This window comes from Cricetulus griseus, assembly GCF_003668045.3.
Source record: "Cricetulus griseus strain 17A/GY chromosome 1 unlocalized genomic scaffold, alternate assembly CriGri-PICRH-1.0 chr1_0, whole genome shotgun sequence".
NCBI lineage: Eukaryota > Metazoa > Chordata > Mammalia > Rodentia > Cricetidae > Cricetulus > Cricetulus griseus.
In genome coordinates, this window is record NW_023276806.1 from 264,403,075 (window position 1) to 264,424,168 (window position 21,094).

Here is a 21,094-nt window from a genome sequence, read left to right on the forward strand (position 1 = left end):
TTTATGCATATGTGAACTTAACGGTGTATGTATGCCTGTGCAGTTTGCATATGCATACAGTACCTACTAAAACCAGAAGAGGGGGATAAGTCCTTTAGAACTGAAGTTAAAGGCAGTTGTGACCTGCCATGTGGGTACAGGGACTAGAACTGGGGTATTCTGCAAGAGCAGATAATGTTCTTAAAGGTGCTCATCCAGCCAGACCCTTTACAGATACTTCTTATGTGTTTCTAGCAAATTAGAAGATCTACATTCTGGGGGAGATTATTTTTATTTGAACATTAACTACTTTTCAAGGGAAATTACCTGTATATGAAATTTGTTAGCTTTTAAGTCTTTTTCACTACTTTCGCATTTTGTTAATGAGTGCTTCATAACAGGTGAAAAAAAAAAAGTCTTCCAGCAACAATAAGATCTCAACAGATTAATTCAACTGAGCAGACATAGGACTCGGGCAGAAAATGGAAACTTAAACCGTCTTCTAAAATGAGGTTGATTGTTCTATAGTGCTTTCTTTGTTCAAAATTTATAGATTGCATGTGATTGAGGCTCAGACAAAATTTAGATTGCTAATTGCTTTTAATATAGAAAGCACTATTCAAAAAAGGAAGAGAGAAGAAACACTCCAAGCTGTGGGTCTGCCTGCAAGCTCTGCAGAGACTGCCAAGGTTTGCAATTGTTGTGAGTTGCCACCCATTTTGAGTTTGAGGTGAACTTTCCATTGATAAATCTGCTTTTGAGAACTCCTGCTCCTTGTAAGTATCACCTCACAAAATGCCTGTTAGTGACCCCAACAAAAACTCACTGGTTCACCTATAGATTTTGGTGTTACTGAAGGGTCAAAGTTCTAGCTCACTACTGGGTTTGGAAACCCACCAGTTTTGCTACTGTTATGAATGTAATTGTAAATATCTGCTTTCTGATGGTCTTAGGTGGCTTCTGTGGAAGGGCTGTTATACCTGAGGGGTCCAGACCCACAGGTTTAGAAACACTGTTCTAGAGCATACAGCCATTGACATTTGGAACCAGATAGCACTTTTCTGTGGTGACATGCTACCCACTATAGGATGCTTAGCAGATTGCAAACCCATTCGTTCAGTAGTTCATTCACTGACTGTCATCCATAAATTGTCATATGCCCCCTGGGGGAAATCACTGCTGTGGAGAATTACCATAAGAACAGCAAGAACAGCTTCTATTTCTAGGACACATGGATAAATTTTAGAGTTCATAATAAGCAAATCCACTTTTTATCTGTAATCAAGGTCCCAAGATGAAGCTCAAGTGTGATTACTAGGTGGCTCATGTGGATTATGACCATTTTGGGGATGGCATAGCAGATATCCTACATGTCAGGTGTTTACATTAGGATTCATAGCAGTAGCAATGTTACAGTTATAAAGCTCATCGAAATAATTTTATGATAGGGGAAAACCACAACATGAGGAACTGCATTAAAGAGTCACAGCATTATGGAGGCTGAGAACCACTGCACTAGAATTCCGAACACTCAAGATATTGGCACAATTGAGATGATAGTTTATCACAGTTGTGAAGGGGAAAGACACCTGGGGCAAAGGCCACCAGAAGCAATATTCAAGTTCTTCAGGAATGTCTCTTGTTTGAGTCTCACAGATGCAGAGGTGGACTCTAAGAAGAGTTGTGAAATGTCTATCAGAAAAGTTCAACTGAAACTCAGTGCTCACCACCTCACACGTAACTGAAATTTCAGACTTTCAGAACTAAAGCAGGTGTTTAGCAAACCCTGCATTGTTTATAGTTTCAGTGCTCTGAGCCTTGTCTAATAGCAAGGATTGGAAATCCAAGTTTCTAAATGTCAGCCAAAGGCCAACTTGGCAAGAAACTCTGGAACCCTTTAGTATAACATCAGACATTTTGGTGACTGTGAGATAATCCTTCAAACTCTGTGGGAGCTCAACCATCAAATATAAAATTGTATTAGTGGTGTTGGGTTATTGGATGAACATTCTTGTGCATACCTAAAACCATCAGACTCCTAATAAAATGCAAATGCTGTGTAAATAGTGAATGTACAATATCACTTAGGGAAGAACAGTAAGAGAAAATGTCTATGTCACATCACTGTTACCTATATTCAGAAGGCCTAATTTGATCCTATGCAGGTTCCCAAGCTGTCAGGCCATAGCCTGGAGCTCCCACTAGCTCGGATCAGCCGTCTCTGTGATTTTTCCCATCATGCTCAGGGAAGGTGCTGTCCATAGGAGGCAGGTCTTCCCTCTTTTGTTAGTAAGCATGAACAATCTCATGAAAGCATTTCCAGAGGCCCATCTCTCATTGTTATTAGAGATTCCATCTTGCTGGCAGTAGTAGCCATCACAATAAGGAGTAAGTGAACATCCATCACCACCATGCTATCTTTATACTCCCTGGAGTACTGCTAACATCAAATTTCATAACTAGTATTCTCTGATCACCACTCTGCTTTCATGAGAGCAGGACTCAGAGTATGAGTTCGATTTTGTCTCTCTAGGGCCTCACATGATATGTAGTAACAAGCACTTAACAAAAATTTGTCAGAAGAAAATATTAACAAAATCACACAAACAATATTCCACAGTCTGGTATAATTTAGACATTTAAATCAAGCAGGCTGTTAAGAGAGAAAATGTAGCCTTGTTGGATTGCTTTTCTTTATTGCAAGGCAGTATAACAGGGGCTTAGGGTGCACAATGACATCATCAAGAAAATCCTTACCAGGGTCAGCAGGGCTTAGAATGCCAGAAGCCTGCAGGAGATGCCCCTGACAGCACAGTTCAAATATCCACGTAAGGTCCCACTCATGTCGCCATCTCTTTGTTTGCAAGGTCTGCTAACTGCACCGGAAAGCAGTCGGAGGTAGAAGAGCTTGGTTTTAAATACCACAATACCAGCATTCAGTTATTCCTTGTATGAAAAATAAGAAACACCTACCTCGTGCCTCTGGCAGAGTTTATGTATGAGTCTGTCTTACTCGGTCCCTCTGCTAAGCGTTTTCTGTTTCCCTGAGCACAATTATACCTTAAGGGAACTACTGTATGTTCATTATTTCCAAAGGGTGAAAGGGTTCAGCAAATGCTGATGTCTGAAAACTACTTTGAGTGAGGTCACAGTCACTGAAATAAGCCTGCAAGTGTCATAGGAAGCATGGGGATTCAGAAGTGACAGCAAAACTGCCCCACAATTCCCTGCCCAGGGTTTCTGCCATATGCGATTCAATTCTGCATATGTGAATAATTTTTGGGTGAATGCATCTGGGTGCAATGTGATATTTTCATCACAGTGTAAGCATAAAGTGATGGACAATAATAAATAGAAAATGTTCAAAACTAGGAACTGTAGTAAATACTAAGTGATGATGAAATGCTACATGATTGTGATTTAAAAACCAAAAATTCTGGCTATTCTTTGGGAATCTGGGTGCTGCTTGGAGGTAACTATATTTGAAATGTTGAAATACATTTTTTTTGTAGAATCCAGAGTTTCACACTGATTCTGGCAGCTGTAACTCTTTGGGCCATTCCCTCTTCTAGAAATAATGGAAATTAGCCAGTGTTATATAATTTTCTTATCAGTATGTTATGGAAAAAATAGTCCAGTGTTTTCCTACCAAGGACTTATTTTTCAGTTGTAGCGGAGCTTTAAACAGTGCCCCAAGGACAAATGTAAGCAGCAGCATTGAGTGTGTGGTAGTGCAGAGTGGTTTTGGAAACCTCTTTGGTTTTCTTTCTCTTCAGGGACTGTCCATTAGTCACCTTGCTCTATGCAGTTAAATGTTCTCTGTGCTAACAGACCTTGACTTAAGCTCTGTTTCTGTTGCTACCCAGACGTAGACCTTCGAGCAGCCCCTTCTGAAGACTTGTGTGGACTTGGGTGGGGTGAGGGTAGAACTCACATTAGTGATACATAACTAATGTTTATTTGTCAGGTTACTTCTCCCCCAGAGAAATGAAGAGGGGCAGTGTCCTAGAGAGGAGGTGTTTCAGTGCTCCCCCAATATTTGGGCATAATTTAAAATGTAATTAGAGAAATTGATTTTCTCTCTATTTTTACTTAGTTTCGTTTTCAGTGTGGGATGTACCTCCAAATATTCTCATTATTAGGCGACACATGAACACTGTAACACTGAAAATATCACAGCCCCATTTTCACTTTAAAACTCATTTTAATGGTATATTTTAAGGCATTCTTCTGACTGTTAATTAGACGCCATCAGCTTATACATAGGATATAAAGAGTCAACAAGGCAAGTAACTAGTAATTATAACTATAGATTTTACTTTTGTTGTTGTTGTTGTTGTTGTTTTGAGACAGGGTTTCTTTGTGTAGCTTTGAGCCTATCCTGGCACTTGCTCTGGAGACTAGGCTGGCCTCGAACTCACAGAGGTCCGCCTACCTCTGCCTCCAAAGTGCTGGGATTAAAGGCGTGTACCACCAACACCTCGCTAGATTTTACTTTTTAAAAATGAGTCATAAAAAAAGAAAAAGCCCTGTACTTAATAAATATGGGCCTCCCAGGAAAAGACTGAACAGTGAATTATTAAGGATCAACTTCTATGCTCAATCAAATTATAAACTTTGGGGCTTTACAACCAGATTTTGTGTACTAGGATATTTTGTTTCTTTGTAAGGTTAATATCACCATCTTTAAATATACTTTTAAAATAACTAAAGGATTTTATTATAAATTATTATTGATATTAGGATATCTAAAATCAATGGACATATTGTTCCTATATTCAATGCTATCTGCATAGCAGAAGAAAGGAAAAAGTGAAAATAGATTTTAACATCCTGTTAAGATAACAGTTTTCCCAAAGTCCATCCCTATGCTAGGGATAAGTACTGATCTACTACAAGAGGCCCCATATATTTTCAAGGCCTCCTCACTGAAACCCACATTTATGGGGTCTGGATCAGTTTCATGCTGTTTTACCACTGATCAGTCTGGGGGCCAAGAGCTCCCCCTTGTTCAGGTCAGCTGTTTCTGTGGGTTTCACTAGCATGGTCTTGACCCCTTTGTTCATCACTCCTCCTTCTCTGCAACTGGATTCCAATTCAGTTTGGTTTTTAGCTGTGGGTATCTGCTTCTACTTCCATCAGCTTCTGGATGAAGGCTCTGGGATGGTATATAATTAGTCATCAATCTCATTATCAGAGGAGGGCATTTAAGGTAGCCTCTCCACTGTTGCTCATATGGTTAGTTGGTATCATTCTTGTAGATCTCTGGACATTTCTCCAATGCCTGATTTCACTTTAAAGATCCCATTTCACATAGAGGAATACTCCCTCATCCTGGACACATGGGGGAGGGCCTAGGCCCTATCCCAAAGGATGTGACAGACTCTGGGGACCCCCATGGAAGGCCTCACTCTTCCTGGGGAGCAGACAGAAATGGTATTGGATGGGTGGGTATTGGTGGGGAGCAGGAGAGGAGGGGAGAGAGAGGGAATGGGGATTGGCATGTAAGACAATCTTGTTTCTAATTTGAATTAAAAAAATTTAAAAAAGAATTTTAATGCAAAAAAGAAAGTGTTCTGACAGATGAAGTAAAATGCAAAAAAAAACAAAAAACAAAAAAACCACTGTTCCACATTCAATATTTCAATGGCATCTAAAGTTTCTTCATCTGATAGAATAAAGGATTATTATTTATGGGTTGTCCAGAAGGGCTGAGGACAAGATTCAACCTTAGTTCCATGTTTATTACCCCCATATTGCCAAGAACAAGTTCACTGACTCCCTGCTTGATTTCAAAATGTTCACCCGATCAAACACAATCACCAGGATTTACATCTAGTCATTTAGAAACTTGACTTTATTGATGGTGGTTATATCTTATTTATACTTCTGAATCAACCAGATTTATATGTGTGGGCAACTCTGGTAAGAAACTTATTTTTTTATAACATAGAGATCTGAATTATTTAGATTATTAAAGATATTTAAAGGAATATCGAGTGAATAACATCCTGTGAACATTCATTTGTAACTGTATATTAATTACTATTGAAAATTATGCACATTAATGTTAATATTAAAACATTTTATTTCATTGTCAGATAGGTAATTATTGTCCTTACTGTGCTGAATAATTCAAATTGAGGATCGACATAGTTAGGCATTTGTTGTATGCATTTAACTACTTGGGGGTGAGCTTAAAATTAATAATTAGGTATGTGTAATCCTATAATAAGCAGATGGTTATCCCAGGATGTCTTTGTGTTATTCAAACAGGTGTGCTGTTAAAATTTCGTACAATATAATAGTATAAACATAGGGTGTCTACTAGATGTGTTACTGACAATAGTGTCCTGGTATTTTCAAATGCCTTTGAATATGTCTCACAAAGAGCTTTGGAATTTGCAACATATACCCATGAAGAAACCTAATAGACAACCACTTCTACCACTCTTCAGATAAAACGGAGTGTAAGTAAAAGGATTAGGCTAATTTATTCTTCTTAAAACTCCAACATCCAAATTCATAGCCACGTGTCTTGATCAATTTTGAGAGCCACTTCTATCATGTCAAGAAAGTAGTTTTCTCACATTTCAAAACAATGTGTGTTTAATCTTGAAATCTTGAGCAGTGGTTCTCAAGCTTCCTAATGCTACAACACTTCAATGTATTTCTTCATGTTGTAGTGACCTCCAAACATAAAATAATTTTGTTGCTACTTCATAACTGTGATTTTTCTAGTGTTATTCATTGCAATGTAAATAGCTGTTATGCAGGCTATCTGATATGCCACTCCTATGAAAGGGTCATTTGACTCACAAGGGGTCTCAACTCACAGGTTGAGAACTGCTGATCCAAAGGGACCACAATGGTAATTCTCAATATTAAGACAGAAAAAAGCATTAGAAAATCTTCATTAACTCTTAACTAGGTAACAGGAAATTCTAAAGGAGTCAACAGTTAGTTATAACATTTTGTATTTTTGCAAAAATCTTCCCAGTATAAAACAGCAAAGTATATTTAAAATTGGTATCATTAAGAAAACAATACATAATACAATCTTCTGATCTCTTCGTAAAATTGGTTGTCATGCATAAACTGACTAGAAACCACTTGTGTTGTCATTTAGAAAGGGACTATTATGGAATTTCTATTATAAATTTTCTACTTTTCCAGTTTGTGTTCAAAGTTGCATCTGTATTTCTGGAACTTTATGCAAATACTGAAAACTATGACAGAAGATGTTTAAGGCCACTTTACACACCTTGAAGGGTAAAACCATGTTTCCAGTAGGTACATACTTTTGCCTCATAATTCTTAAGAGTCATATAAATCATTGAACTGATGCATTAACCAGAGGATTCTATTTCATCTTTGATGTTTCTTGTGTTCCCTGAAAAATGATACACTGTTTTTGTTTTTAGGATTTCTGCCAGGTAAACATTGGTGTCTTGGTGGTCTATCACCAGTTCTGATTGATTTGCCTTCATTAGAGTCTCAGCAACCCTCCCTGCAAACTGTCATTCATTGATGGAGCACATAAATAATAATGTATGGTCCTAAAGAGCACACCAGGTGAAGGGCAGTGATTTAGACAGAAACAACGTCACCACTTGGGTTCTAATATACGAAGAGACATATAAAGAATAAGTCAATCTTCTTGCAAGTCTCAGAGAAACCATGATCTAAAGACAGTGGTCAAGATTACCTCAAGTTGAGCTCTATTCTGATGGCTTATTACTTACCATGTGGTAGATAGAGATACAGACTGGGGAACATTTGTTCACTTACCATGGACATGAAGTTCGAAGGTGCATCTTGTAACATGAAGATACAACCAGCACAAGAGAATGCTTGCTTATGAGTGCAGAATAAAACCGGGGCATTTTCCAATGTGCTTGATTTATATCCTCACCCAAAGACATTACTGAGGCTCTTACGCTCCAGCTATTGATTTTTTTTTTTTTTTTGAGCATCCGTCCTTCCCTTCCCCATTACTTTAAATGGATGAGATAAAAACCCTTCTAGAAGTCAGGCAGCACTGGACAAAGATGCTTCTCTTGGAGAGGTGACAATGGTCTCCCTGTGAGTGTGTCCCTAAGGCACCAAAATTGACCTCAGCCCTGAACACTTTTGGCTCATTGCCCAAATCTTAATTGTCATTCAAATTCATTGCCTGGGGCTATACTGCCAGAGACATTGGCAAGGTGAATGATGTTCTAGAGATTCCAGTCAATCTAGGTGTCACTCATTTTAGATGAACTCTTTTAAAAGAAATCACCATAGAATTTAAAGAACTTTTAGTTTGAGGGAAATTGCAATTTAAGATTATGTAATAAAGAAACATCAGCCTAATAATGGTTGTTTTAGAAAATCCCATTTGGAAAATACAAAATATCTTCTCTACAGTTTGAAATGCTATTAAAACATGCAATATTAGTTCAAATTAAATATCATTTTAACCATATCATCAAAATAAGTCTGTATTGTATCCTGGAGACCAAAGTCAAGACATAAATCAGCATGCCAATTAAGTTTATATCAATACTTACTTTTTGACAGTTATAGATTTTAATTGGGAGGAAATTCAGCCAGTATATATGAAAGGAAAGTTTATCATTTTGATTTTCATGTCATCAAATGCATTTCTGAGAGGGAATCCTAGAGTCCTAGTGATCCCTCGCCAGGCCTGAGGGATCTGAGCTCATTGGACTCCCACCCCCTCTCCCTACAAAGAGTATCATTCACAGTTGGAGTGCAGGGATGAGAACATGCAGTCCAAATGTCCACACATTTTAGGCAAAGTTTCCCTGCTAGCCTGCTGTGGAACAATCTTTGTATACTGCAAATATGTATTACATTTGTTGGTTAATAAAAGAAGTGACTGGCTAATGGCTGGAAAGGTAGAGGTTAGGTAGGACTTGCAGACAGGATGAGAGCTTGAAGAGGAAGAAGAGAGGAGTCTTGGGAGTCATGAGGCGAGGTGGAGAGAAGCAAGATAAACTTGCTCTGTTGAAAAAAAGTATTGCCACGTGGCAAGCTATAGATAAGAAATCTGGGTTAATTTAAAACATACCAGCTAGTCAGTAACAAGTCTAAGCTACCACTTATAATTAATAGTAAGTTTTTGTGTGGTTATTTGGGAACTGGCTGGTAGGACAGAAAAATCTGCCTACACTAGCCAGCAAATAGCATCCTATTGTTTTGTGGTTGCATAATACATACTTCTGGCTCCTGCATTAACTCTATGAAATACTGATGTGTGCTAATCCTTCACCTGTCTCTACAGGACAGAAAGGTTTACTTCATAGATGTGGCTAACTTATAATTTGGGTGACTTAGCTCATTAGATATTAAATTACTTAATAAAAACATTAATAAAAAGTTATAATGAGTTTTATAAAATTACAATGAAGAATCAAAAAGTGTGCGTGTGTGCACACATACACCACACACACACACACACACACACACACACACACACACACACTTTTCCAGACTTGAGTATTTGAAGTGCTTTAAGTTGGTAAAGGTATTTACTGTCTGTTTATAATTTTAGTTAATGTTTATATAAAGGCATCTGAAAGCAATGCCAATGCTGATGTAATTTTCTTATAAGGTATCAAATAAAACACAGGTTGTTACTTAATGCTTTTAAAAAATTATAGCTTAACAATATTGTGTGGAGTTTTCCTAGATAGTCAAATAATTCAAGTGCAAACCACAATAGTATAAAGATTCATGTGGGCTAAAACTGTCCCTTTATCTAGATTTGAGATAATAATGCCAATACTCACTGTGTAGTATATTAATTACAGAATAAAAATTCATTTAAAACCCTAGGTATGTTTTAGAAGAAAAGAACAAACTCACAGTGAAGCGTATGTTAAAGTAAGAGTGTGGGTATTAATGGCCCACTTTTAAAGAATCCATTAATTGTGAGTCTGTCTAAGCAAGTCCATTCAGGAAAATCCCACTGTGTATTTATATTTTCATGCAGTTAAAAGTGTTACACAACCTACCACATTAATAATAATGAACTAAATGTATCTGTTAGTCCCTTGTGGTCAAGAAGCACTTGTCTCTTTGGGTTATTAACAGACAGTATTCACATAAAACACTTGCTTTGTTTAGCAAGGGGAGCATAATGGTTGTTAATTACATGTTATTTGCTCTATTTCTCATGCAGACACTTCTTCAGTGCAAGAACAAACACCACCTGTCTCTTACATGTGACCGAGTATACAGGCTTGCATGGTAGGAACTTGCCATCTAGTTTGACCATCAAGTACAGAGAGAAGGTTTGAATGCAGCTCTCACCTCTGATGGGGGAATTCCTTCTGTGTACATGTTTGTCTTATTGGTTGATAAATAAAGCACTGCTGGGCAATAGGAAAGCAAATTAGGTGGGACTAGGAGAGAAGGAGGATTCTGGAAAATGTAGTAAAGAGGGAGTCGCCATGTAATCCTGGGAAGAGAGGACACATGCTGCTGGTGTCCTCGATAAGATAAGTCTTTATAAAATATATACATTAATGGTTATGGTTGATACTTAAGACAGAGCTGGCAAATAAGAAGTCCTAGTCATTGACCAGCAGCATTGTATCTCGTATAAGACTCTGTTTTATTTGGGGCCCTAAATTGTTGGAGGAACTCAGGCGGCTGGCAGAAAGAGTTATCATTACACACCTCCATATTTATCTGGCTAGTACTCGATCAACAGAGGGCCAGCCATACCTGGACAGGCTCTGAAGAGTCAGATGGCACCAGCGGGCTCCATGGCAACCTGAGAAACTAGGATTTGTTAAACACACTCAGAATGACCATGGGTGTATATGTGAAGGATAATGGATATTGAGAAATGAATCTGGATTTTTTTTAGATCAGAGTAATAAACTAAACATTTTTTTGTGCATGTACATGCACACTCGTGTGTATGTGTGTGTGTGTGTGTGTGTGTGTGTGTGTGTGTGTAACTAACAACTTGGTACTTCAGAATGTGATAGGAAGTTTATGTCAACACAAACTGAAGTTCTTAAAGGAACAATTTAACGAGATTAAATATGTTCTGTTTTAGGTTTCTTCTTATTCCTTTGATTTTTGCTTTGATGAACTTTGGCTTTAGAAAGCCAGTTTTTTGAATAGAATTATCACCAGTCTCAATATGGCATGTGCGGCAGTTCACAGGAACTATCAAGGAGACATATGGCTTCTACAGTTTGGGCTGTGGTTACAAGAGTTGTGTCTCATTAGGGGTGTTAACCAACTGAAAAGAAGCTGTGTCCATTCAGACTGGTTGACTGGTTAGAATCTCGGTACTGTGGAGAGATTAGAATGTTGCAAGAACAAAGTCCAATAACTTCATTGGGCTATCTTTAGGCCCCAGAACAGCCATGCTTTGCCGATCTCTATATCAGAGCTAACATCTTGTGATTAATAGACTAAATACCTTTTGGAATTTGTTAACTTATCTTCCCCGACCTTGCTATACCTGCTCCTCCACCTACATATTTTGAACTTGCCTTATTTTATGAGTTTATTTATTAAGTAAAACTGAATGAAACTGCATCCATATGGAAAACAGTTCCTGGTGTTGCAATTTAAAAAAAGAAAAAAAAAGAGTGGCTTGAGAGCAAAAGACACCATGTGACAGATTTCAAGCTGAGGGGCTTTTTTATATTTTTTTATTAAGGGAATAGAATTGTAAAAAGGGAAAGGGGAGGGGTGAGACCAGTCTCCAGGGACAGGAGCAGAGAGAGAGAGGGGGGGGAGGCGGGAAGGGCCCCTTTAAGAGGGAACATAGTGAATGTGCACAGGTGATGCTCTTAGTGGCAGCAGCCGAGGGCATATCCTATCAGAACTCCAAAGGCAGACCAGTACAGATGCCTAAATACTAACACATGGGCCATGGATACTCAATGACTGTTTGCTGTTTGGCCTTGACAGGCTGCAATGTGAATCATCAGAGTAGAAACATTTTTTTTTTCTTTTTAGGATGGCAAGAGATAAGGTCTCTTGTCTCGATATAGTGACTTCTACTTTCTAAGACTTGATTCTTCATTGGGGACCCAAGAGAAAGGGACTTCTATTTCTGGCAATTGCAAACCTAAGAATTTTAGGTACTTGGTCTTCAGCAGTCTTGATAGACTCCCATGACTCCTGATACAATAAAAGTCAATGTTCTAAGGCAGAAATAAATGATATCACAGGAAACATAGTCCTCAAAAGGCTGAATCCCCAGGTCGACTCAGACCTAAAGAGCTCCCCTTACAACTGCCATTGCATGAGTTTATTTGAGCTTATTTTACTTCTCACTCATCAAAAGGCCTAAGAAATACTGGTTGAATAGAGTATTACACAAGGATACACTTTAAATAGAAAAACATACACATCCTTCTGGGTTAAGATACTTAAATTTTTTAAGCCACCAATTCTCTAAAACCCATTACTTTTGATTCTTGTGGTTATTTTTTTCATATGTGAATACACCAAATCACTCAATATTGAGCATTTCCATCTCTTAACAAAAGCTTTGTCCTTTACAATTAACTATGAGCGATTTTCTCTTTTATGGAAAAGAGGCAGAGCCAGATTGGTGAGACTATTTGAGTGTGGTGGTAAAAGAGCATTGAAGAGAGACTTAAAAAAATGAATGCCAGATAAAAACTAACCAATCAACTTTTGGCTTCTGCTGTCTAAAGAGTTGATTTCAAATAAGGCAGCTGGATTTCATATCATCTTTTAATCTGGTAAATATTAGATTATATGCTTTAGATATTCTCTTGAGGGCAGGCTTTTCTGATCATGTTATTTCTCTTTTGTTCTTCCAAAGTTTCTGACACAATGTCTGCCTTTCCTTTTATCATCACCTCCTCCACTGGGTCTGGCTTCCTCCACCCTCTCATTTTCTTGTGTCCCACTGAGTCTCTGTCTCTCTTATCTCACAGCTTGCTCCTTGGGCATCTCTTTCAGCAGCTGCTATCTTCTTTGAACTTCAGTTCCTGCCCACACTCCTTCCCTGGCCTCCTGTCTATCTTACTGATTATCAGTAGCCACATAAATAGAAAGAAAAAAATGCCTGGCATCATAAACTAGACTTCAAGTAGGCATTTGAGAGATGCCACCCTAGTTTTCTTTAAGGTGAAGAACACCACCTGAAATACTGGAAGTGGCTCATTGTTAAAGGGCTTGTGAGTCAACTTTAACATTATTAAATGCCTCAATTTTCCCTTTATCCTATCATGAAATATGCCAACTGTCTGAATTCCCTGTAAACTTAACAGTAAAGCAAAACACACTTCTTAAAATGTGCATCATCAATTTCAGATTTATTGGGATAATATAAGTTAGTGTTGGAAAAATGCATTGTTTCCAAACATAAATCTAATTGTTCACCAAATTAAAACCCTGAAGAAATTTCTATTTGGGCATGATTTTGAATATTATTGTTTGCTTTTCCATAGTCAGTCAAATGTGCAGTCAAAATCCCTATCTGTGTATGACCTACACAGTTCAATTTCTAAAACCTGTATGCTCTAACTAGTAGCAGCACTAGGATTTGAAAATTGGCAGTGTAGGTTTCTTTTTTTAATGAATTCCTCTTTTCGAATTGACACACAAATAAAAAGACCATGCAGATGGATTAAGGAAGAAAATCCAACATTTTTCCCAGATTCTAACTTTGTACAATTCAGAGAATTCAGACATTCTTAAACCTTGGAGCTTTGCATAGGGTTTTACCCTTTCTCTACCAATTACTTTATCTATCTATCTATCTATCTATCTATCTATCTATCTATCATCTATCTGTCTTATTGTCCTTACTTAATCAATACAGAGAAAGTTTAATTTACTCATCTACTATGAAAAAAAGAATAAACTATGACAGAATTGAAATTAAAAGAGCATTAGTTTTGTAACTTCATGACTCATGTATCTTTTTTGTCAACATCTTGTCTTTCCTCATCACCTAATATTACCCTCTCATGATGTGCTTTTGAAATTTTATTCTCTACCCATACTTACATCTCCTTCTCTTTCTCTCTCTCACACACATATAGATATATAGATATACGCATACATATATATATATATATATAAAAAATAAGCTAGCTTCTAGCTTTCATTCCAATTAATAAAAACCCCAGAAAAATCATTTGAACATTCATCTTTAAGCAATAATACATACTTTCAAGATAGAGAATGTCCCTCAATTCTTTGTGAAATAGTAAAGCTTTCTCCAGGGAATTGGTTAATACTTAGGTTCTGTCATCTGGCAAAACTTGCTTGTTCACTATTTATGTTATGAAATGAAGTTTATTAAATCCACAATTCTCTTTTATCTACATCCTCAAAACATTCGTCTACATTACCAGAGGTAGATAGCTGATCCCCTCTATTAGTTTCTCCTGCCGTTCTTTGAAGTTCCAGCTACTGTTGCTTGTTTGAAATGCTCTTGAAACGGGTGGAACACACAAGTGGGTAACACAACATCATCTTTTCTCTCTGTAACCTCAGTGATGTGAGGAACATCTACCCTTTGCTCCTCTGCCATCTCCCATAATGTGTTAATATCCCAGATAATGAGAGCTGCAGACGAGGCCACGAAAAAATCTCTTCACATTAACTGAGATCCAGCTGTAAATGGAAGTAATCCTGTAATCCACAAATTGCTTCCCAAGCCTGTGATCGTACCAGCAGCATTTGGTGGTAAGGGTATTGGCATTCTTAATCACATTTTCTTATTGAATTTAATAAACCATCTTTTGTGTTCATTTACCAGGATTAGAAATATCATAGACAATTTAAGACATTAATCCTTAAATGACTCAAGATGGCAGAGAAGTGTAAAGACAGTTGTAATCTGTGAGTGAAATTCTCATGTGTCCATGAACTCTATGCTCACAGTTGTCTTACACAGACAAAAATGGATGTTGGGATAGGTGAGAGACTGAGTTTTATTTACAAATATTAATAAGGAATATGATCATAACTGTCTTCTTGGATATAAAATTGATGTCATGCTAGTTCATAAAATATGGTGAAACTCTGAGAAATGTAACTTAGTTCCAAGACAGAAAACATTCTGACAATATGAAACGCTGTCCTTAAACATTTAGGAAAGGCTGAAGAACTGTTTTTACAAGGCGTGATTTACAAGTCTTAAAAGTAAATTTGTATGGAATGGAGAATGAATACTTCTTGGTTGCAGCCACACATTTGAAGTGTTCAAACATGTTACAATGAAGCAGAGTGTCTTTGCCAAACACATGTTTTATGCAGAAGGTAGAAGCCCAGGTTTCCGTCATCTTGAAATAAACTCTCTTTGCTTCCTGCCTTTAAAGCAGTCACTGGGACACAATTGAAGTTGATGCTAGCAACTTGCTGCTACCATCCTCTGTTTTGTCCGGATTAGTTATTCAACTAAAGTGTATGCTGGAGACCATCTGTGAGGGGCATTATTTCTTCTATCCCTTGAGGAATAATATGTCTCACTTGAAGATGAGCCCACCTTGCTTTTTGTGAACGCAGGACTGTGCCAGGTGGTTGGCACAGAAAAACACAAAGAGTAATACTGTGGGGGACTAAAAGACAGGGCTTTGGCAGCAAGCCTTTGTAATATTGCTGTAGACAGCAACAGGTGGCAAATGCTGACACACACCCCCATGTCATAAATGGAGACAAGCTGGAGTAGGATCTGCACTGAGTTGCTCAGATTCCATGAGCCATCAACAACAGATGTTAGGAAATTTCAATGTTCAAAAGTAGTAGAATTTAATATCACCCGAAACCCCAGCCTTATGAAGGTGCTACCCCAAAGTCACTCACTGCAGAAGAGACTCTCAGACTGCTGAACACTACATGCTTTTCTAAGTGACAAGGAAACCTACAAACTTCCCGAGGAATCTTGATTGCAATCTGTCAATAGACAGACTGACTGCTAGGCCAATTTTAACTAAGTATAAAGAGAGGTATCATGGTCACCTTGCAGATGAGAAACACCTGCTACCAACATCACCCTGTTCTGAGTGCATCACATAAAGAAAATAGACGTGGAGTTGTAAATAAAACCAAGAGAGATCACTCTGTTTTCCAGCAAGGCCAGGGCCATTGGATGACCTCGTAACTTACTGTTTCTGGCTGTGCTATAGGCACAAAATGATCAAAATAGCTCTCTGACTTAACTTCAGATTAAAAAATGAAATGAAAGAGAGTGTGTACTAAAACAGAGGCCTAGCTGTGGATATTCCCCAGGGAAGCTGTCTTCACCAATTTTCTGTCAGGTTTGGTCTGTACTATAGAGAAGTCAGACTCCACTGGGTAACTTATATACTGGGAAAGTGAGTTCAAAGTGGCTAGTACAAAACAAAATGATTAGATGTAATCAGGGAATAAAGAAGACATTTTTAGTTAATGCCTTGAAGAATGTGAAAGTACAGTGGGAATTAGACAAAAGAGATATTTTTAAATTACCATTCACAGATGACAGATCTCTTTGTGACAAACAATGTCCAGGCAGTCTCTATGATAGCTATCAAACACTATGAAGCTAAGCAGTTGGCACAGTTAAACCTTTTAATGTCTTCTATGATTCTCATCCATAGTTAGTCCAAGATAGAAATACACAGTGAGTAAGCAAAGCACATGAGGTGGACCCAGCAGGTGGTCATGGCAGGCAGGCAAGCATACTGTCAAGAGGTGAGAATGAAAACTCAGCTCATACTGAAATCATCAACCCAGATCAAGACTTTGGGGAGTCTTATGCCAGGCAGTTTATGCCCAACAAATCTACCTTTAAAAAAAAATTTGAGTCAGGTCTTCTCTGTGTAACAGCCCTGGCTGTCTTGGAACTCTCTTTGTAGACTATCCTGGCCTTGAACTCACAGAGATCCACCTGCATCTGCTTCCCAAGTGCTGGGATGATTGAGGGCATGTCTCACAATGCCTGGCTTCCCAACAAATTTAAACATAATATAATTTGGGGGAAACATTTTACTCAATCACTAGTGTACAAGGAAGGGTAATTACATTGAAACTTGACTCAGGGTACATGTCATTTCTTCTGAGAAGATGGGTTCTAGAGTTAGGCTACCTGTACTAGCTTAAGGGCCTAAGGAGGGGTCTGGCCTGGTCTTGGTCATGCAGATAACACAGAGGTCATTTGGGCTATTTACCACCTCTGGTCCTGCTTGTGGGAACCTGGGGAGTCCCCAGCCTTAAGAGTCATTTAGATTACTTACCACCTCCAGTCCTTGTTGTGAGAGCTTGATATGCCCTGGGCCAACTAATAATGCAGGTCACCAGGCTATTAATCAGTTCCAATTCCCAGTTTCCTAGATGGAAAAACAGGCTTTGTTTTGTTTTTGTTTTTTTGTTTTTGTTTGTTTGTTTGTTTGTTTGCATTTTCCCATTGGAAAGACAATCCTGCCTGCTTAATATCCTCGTTTTTTTCTAGATAGCTGTGCTAACTTCATGCTGTGCTCCCAACTCACACATAGGATCAATTCAAATCTGAACCCAGAGGAAGATGCCTCTAAGGTTATTAATGGAGGATGGAGAAGAATGAGAAAGGGCAGTGTGTACAATTAAGTAGAGAGATTAGATAAACAAGCCCAATAAAATCAAACCAGGTCTTTTCCCCAATAATTCTTTTTCATAAGGGAAAATATTGCACCATATAATGTGAGAGGATGGATGGAATCTACACCATCAGTGTCAAACACGGCAGTTGCAGTTACAGAGACCATGAGTAGACCCGTGCTTTGCTTCTCTAAGGATACAAAATGATCTCTACTGGCATATATCAACCTCACACAGACAGTCAGATATTATGACGCTGTCAATATGACTTTTGAAGTGGTTCTTTATAATGTTAATTTTAATATTTCTCTGTCACATTGTAGGAAACCTCACCAGTTTGTGTTGAGATCTCAAACACTAGTATTTAATGGGAAACTAAATATATACACGTGCTGCAATTCTAAAACCTACTTAGCAAAGTGTAATTTAAAAAAATAAAAGGAGTGGAGACAGTGATCACAAGTGGGATAGAAAGGCAAACTTGGGGGCTTGGAGCGATGGCTCAGTACTTAAGAGTACTTGAGCATGCAGAGGACTAGAATTCGGTTACCAGCTCCCACATCAGACAGCTGTGGCTGCTTGAACAGCAACATGAAGGGCAATGCCTGATTCTAGTCTCTGTGGGTACCACATTTGCTCAGGCATACTTATATATGTTTACAGACACATAGAAATAATTCTTTATGAAAAGGTTTAAACATGATAATTCCTGGTGATGTGAAGGAAAAGGCTGTGTTCTACACTCCAAAGAGCAGACAACCACCTTTCATAAATTTTATGACGGTGCTTCTAGTCCATGGCATATTTTAGAGGTAGTAAATACTCTGGGGTTATGAAGGGCACACATTAAAAAAAATAATTTAAAGCATCATTTGTCATATCATAAATAATTTAATTTCATCACCCAAACTGTGGTTACTCTTCTCAGTAGAATTATTATTATACAGATCACCATAAAAACATCCATTAAAGACCTTCACGTAACACAGGCTCTGCTAGGTCTTAATAATAAAAGCTCAGAGTCAGATATAGAGGAAAATACTGAAAGATCAGAGAGAAGAAGGAGCAAGCCAAAGCCACCTTTACTTCACTAGCTTCCTAACTGAACAGACATCAGAGTACCTGTTTCCTCCTGCATATATTCCTTTTACCTCCTAGCCATATCACTTCCTGCCTCTCTGCACACACCTCCAGAGCTCTATGGTTAGCTAGTAGCAAGCTCCACCCTCTGCTCTTCAGACAAGCTTTATTTGTACAAAGAAGATATCACTCCACCTTTGTTATTTGTTAAAGCTGGAAGGCAGATTGATAAATTGCCAAGGTTTATGCCAACTTTGAAGGAAAGATTTTTTTCCTTGAAGGCATAGCATGATTCTTCATTAGCTACAGTGCTGAGAACCAAAGAATCCAATAGTTAGGGACAGCCACCATGCCACACTATGATTAGAGGCAACCTGACTGCATGTTGAAGCATTGTTGGTCTTGTAAGTAGAATTCCATGTTCTACATCAAAACAGAGAGCCCAGAACCACTCTTATTTTTATTTTTTTTGGAATGCTATTGTTTCGCTTTATCATGTGTATTTCCTGTGTACCTTGCTCATCTTCAAATGAAAGAAAAACAGCTATGCATTGGGAAACATTTGGAGAAAACTATACTAAATATAAAAAGGGCAATGAATGAAAGACATAAAAATTTAAATTTGACAATGTACCAAGAGATTAGGAAAAGGGATTAAGTACAAAGGATGGGGGGATTGAGAGTGGTTGGATGAAGGAGGGATACTTTTATTCCTATAGCACTGGGTTCAATGGGGATTTTTAATCTTTTACAGTAAGTTTCAGGATTACACTAAATTTAATCATCTTTTGACTTCATTGTGCTTTAAATTTTTTAAAGCTTCATTCCTAAAGTCATACACACAAACAACAAAAATTGACCCAGCAGGTTGTATTTAAATATTTATACATATAATGATGTGACCATAATAAAGAAAAAGAGGTCATAAATTTAAGAGGGAGTTGGAGGAGCAATATTGGGGCAGAATTCGAGAAGCATTGGAGAAGTTGAAGGGAGGGAAGGGAGTGGGAAGTGATGTGACTATATTTTAATTTAAAATATTTTTAAAAAATTAATTGCTTAAAATTCATTACTAGTTCCTTCCTGTTTTAACTAGTGTTCACATTTTTCAGGCATACAGTCTAAGTACAATTTACATTCTCAGGCCTGTATGATTCATAGAATTATGGAATAACTTATAATACGTAGAAATATAAGTATTCCCTTTTACAAATGAATTACATAATGGTACATCTTGCCATACACTATCAATAGGCCAAGTAAGAAGCTAGGAAAGCTTTTGACTGGATTTTCTAAATGAATTTTCAAGGTAGAAAACCAAACTATCATTATTTATGCAGACTCAGACGAGAGTGAAGTGAACTTCTGTTATGCTAAATTACAGTAGAAAAAAAAAACTGGCAAAAAATGATTTGGATTTTCTCATCTTTTATTCTTCTTATATGAAGTTATTCCAGAGGTGATTTCAATCTTATCTATGCTGTACATTGTTCTAGCATTTGCCTCTGTTTTTCAGGATCAGAAAATGTATATTCACACTTAGCATATATTATCATTGAATGGCAGATTTTAGAGGAATAACTATATAGCTATATCCTATGATCTTAATTATTTATGGAGAAAGACTGATGCAATTTTTTCAGCTTTTTTGGTATAATTACAATTATATACTGTACATATTTACTATGAAGAATCTGATGTTTTGATGCATGCACACATTGTAGTATGATCAGCACACTCTAATGACCTTATCTCTAAACTTCAATCTCTTGAAACGTGGTGAAGATGTTAAAGACCACTACATGGCTAGGTCGATAACACAGTGATGAGTTGAAGCCTCCATTCTGTACACAGATCTCCAGATGCTCACTTTTTTTTGTTACATTGCTACATTAATGAGTTACTAAAACCACAAACCAGGGGAGGCCCCAAACAGTACCTTACTCAGCATAGTTGTGCAGGTAGGTATCCGTGTTGAGTTGACTAATGACCTTCCTGTGGGCTTCAGGAGTCCCACTCAGATTCTCAGTGGAGTCAGATCCCAGATCTATAGCAGAGGTCATGATTTCCCCACTGGTTACTACTAGAAGCTTCCTCCCCCAACAGTCCTTTGTCAATATTCAGGTCCCACCACATCCCAGAGGGGAGGGCACTGAATTCATACTGTGATTGTTCTTTGGCTATGACAATTACAATCTCTGTTCTTTTTTTTTTTTTTTTTTTTTGCTGCATCTTGCCTTTTACAGCTAGAAATGGCTCTGTGCTTTTACAGCTCATGTGATAGACTGAACATACCCACATAGAGACAACTCCCTGTCTTGGAGGCTGAAACCCAAATTACCTCTGCTATACTTGTTTTGTTAACGAAGGCCACATCTACAGGACTGGACCTATTTATAAGGACAGCAGTTCTATTTGTCTCATTGTCCTGTGAGAGCTCAGAATATGCAGAAGT

The 21,094-nt window shown here is 37.8% G+C and overlaps 1 protein-coding gene across 4 annotated transcripts in view; it reads right to left on the reverse strand.

Moving 5' to 3' along the window:
* The window catches only part of Pcdh15 (protocadherin related 15), a 678,164-nt gene that overhangs the window by 619,965 nt on the left and 37,105 nt on the right, over window positions 1–21,094 (reverse strand). The window contains exon 2 of one of the 4 annotated variants that reach the window (XM_027394188.2): window positions 17,220–17,312. The exons of the other annotated variants lie outside the window; for them this stretch is intronic. The gene's annotated coding sequence lies outside the window, so the exon portion shown is untranslated. The remainder of the gene's footprint in view (window positions 1–17,219; window positions 17,313–21,094) is intronic. 4 annotated transcript variants of the gene reach the window in all.